Source organism: Triticum dicoccoides, chromosome 5B (assembly GCF_002162155.2).
Source record: "Triticum dicoccoides isolate Atlit2015 ecotype Zavitan chromosome 5B, WEW_v2.0, whole genome shotgun sequence".
NCBI lineage: Eukaryota > Viridiplantae > Streptophyta > Magnoliopsida > Poales > Poaceae > Triticum > Triticum dicoccoides.
In genome coordinates this window covers 397855844-397858784 of record NC_041389.1, presented here as the reverse complement: position 1 = coordinate 397858784, position 2941 = coordinate 397855844, and positions in this window count along the sequence as shown.

Sequence of the window (2941 nt, the reverse complement as noted above, 5' to 3'; positions counted from 1 at the left end):
TGCACAATGGCCAGATGCACATGGGCGTTATCAGACGAAGTGATTGTTGATAGCATGAGCAGGAATGGTGTGCCAAGTGCCAAGCATTGCCTGTTTGATCTCTATGAAACTATGAACCATGATAGTTTCACCAAGATGGCAGTGACCCTTTGGGCCATTTGATTCGTGAGACGGAAAGCAATCCATGAAAACATCTTCCAGAGCCCACAAAACACAGTTTCCTTTGTTAATTCTTATTTGAATGAACTAGAAACAGTTCTGAAGATGTCGAAACAGCCGCACATAGTGGTTGTTTCTCCACCAGCTGTGCAGCGTTGGCTTCCTTCGGAGGAGGGGACAGCAAAGATAAATGCTGATGGGGCTGTCTCTAGCGATGGAAGCAAGGGGGTGTCCGCTGCAATATGCCGTGACCATACTGGACAATACCTAGGTTCTTCGGCTGTTGTTTTTTGAGGTATATCCGACCCTACAATCCTTGAAGTGTACGCATGCTGGGAGGCGATGGCGTTGGCTGAAGACCTGAACATTCAGCGGGTGCACATTGCAAAAGACTATCAAGAAGTGGTACAGGACATCAGTAGAGGAAGCAGAGGGTTACATGTAGCGATCCTACATGAAATAACAGCTCGGAAGAGCGTCTTTCTTTCTTGTAATTTTGTTTTCGAACGTAGGAATTTTAATTTTGAGGCCCATGATCTCGCCAAGTTTGCTAGCGGTCTTTCAGTAGGTCGACATGTCTGGTTAGGCGTGCCTCATGACCTGAACATTGTACCCATGGACATTTTGCTTGAATAAAAGATTGGCGAGATTTTCTCAAAAATAAAATAAAAAAGGCATAGCGCGAGCAGAAAATGGCTAAAGGGCCTGACAGGAGTTGCAAAGGTTAATCTGGATGCAGCAGTTTCAAAGAACAACCCCTCAAAAAAACTTGTCTAAAAAAATGCAGTTTCAAAGAATAGCAATCGGGAAGCAAGTGCGGCAATATGCCGCAATGATCAGGGTAGATACCTTGGCGCCTCAGTCACTGCTTTCATGAACTAGTTGATCGTGAGTGGCTGAAAGCACACGCTTGTTACGAGGCTCTCGCTTTGGCCGAGGATCTCCATCTTAGGAGTGTCTTGATAGCCACGGATTATGTGGCTACTGTCAACCATCTGAAGAATGTATTACTGGGAAAATCAGTGACCAATTGGAGACATCAAGCAAAGAATGCTGCGGCTTCAAGTTTCCGAGGTAATCCATGAAGCAAGAGAATCTAACTCTGGAGCAAATGATCTTGTTAGGGCCACAGTTTCTTTAGCTGGGGCAGTTATATTTGGTTATCCAGCACTCCGGATATTCTCTTTGTACCAGATGTTATTGACGTTTAAATAAAGTGTGGTGGCGACACTAAAAAAACTGGTTGGATGGTTAGGTTACCTAAAACGCTAACCCACAACCTGGACACTGCATTTGTCTAGGGTGACCAGTCCACGAATACGGATACGGGAGCCGGTCATCCAAAGTTGTCTGCATCTGTTCGGTCACATTTTGAAAGAATTTTAACGAAATTGAACAAATTTGATGCATAATTAAACACACCGGATGATATTCACATTGGATATTTACATAAAGCCGGACGCTTTTCATCTAAACCATAGAAAATTCATTACATTTAGACATATTTCAACTAGACCGGACTCTAAAGCTAGCCTAAAATGACCGCCGGCGTCCATTCCGCATCTCTGGACGGTCATGAGCCCCGAAAAATGAAGCCCCGCCTCTGCAGCCTCCTTGCGGCTAATCGGCCGAGAATGATGAGCCCGCCAAGTTTGGCTTCAACCGGAGGGGGGAGTGGTGGCCTTCATGGGACACAAGCGCCAGCGACCTCCCATGAGCTACTCTTCCTCGCTACCAGCTGCATCCACGAGCGTGTCGGCTTCGAGGTCGTGGCGGCAGGGCGCGTTCGTGGCGGAGTTGGCAACCTCATCCTTGTCCTGGCTCTTGCCAAACACCTCATCTGCCGCCTCGTCAAACTCCCTAAAAGCGGATTCTAACTCCCTAAAGGTGGCTTCTAACTCCACCTAACGTTGGTGGTACCGCCAGCGATCACAACGGATGTCGTGGGCGGAGCGATATGAGTCGAGCAACGGCGCTTGCTTGGGCACATCCACGTCCGACGTGATGGCTGTGCCCGCGACGGTGCTCATCGAGGAGGTGGGCATTGTACTCCTAGTCGGCTTGCTCCTGTCGGAATGTGGCCTCTCGCTCGACCAACACCATTTGGTGTAGTGACATGGGCCTCGCCCATGGTGATGCCAGCATGGACCGGCGAGGAGGATGCACCGGCTTGTCGTCGGGCGCATCCTCTATTGGTACGTCCACAACGTCGGCCTTCGTCTTTCTGTCGGCCTGCCAACCGGCTGCAATGGCAGCGATCTCCTATTCTGCTCGGATGAGAGGTTGTACCAGACGACTTTGGAGCTCGAGGAGACCACAGCGGGCATGGTGCAGAGAGGAGAAAGGGAGCAGAGGATGTTGGATGTGGCTATGGCTGGGCCTGCAGTTTATATAGCAAGAGGATGGCAGGGCAACCAGCGATGTGATTAATGGTGGGCGCTAGACGAACGGACGGGTGGCGTCGGCTCGCTGTTCCTAGGCAACCACACACATATTTAATGTTGGTATGCGACAGATGGGATGTCGTTTGAACGCGGGGCAGCAGCATGCATCCATGAAGCAATGAGGGCGACACTCTCAGCCAGCGCGTCGCTTCAATACCGAAGCTTTGTGAGATGTCACGTTGCTCTGAGCAGGCATGAATGCAGCACTGGTGCTCTTGAGCGGCACTGACCTCTTTGGCCGGGAAAGCACACGGGCGTGGGAGAGGGGGTTTTGGTGGGCCGAGGCAATCATAAGCGAACGTGTGGTGGCGGTCCGTACGCCCACAACCCCCCCCCCC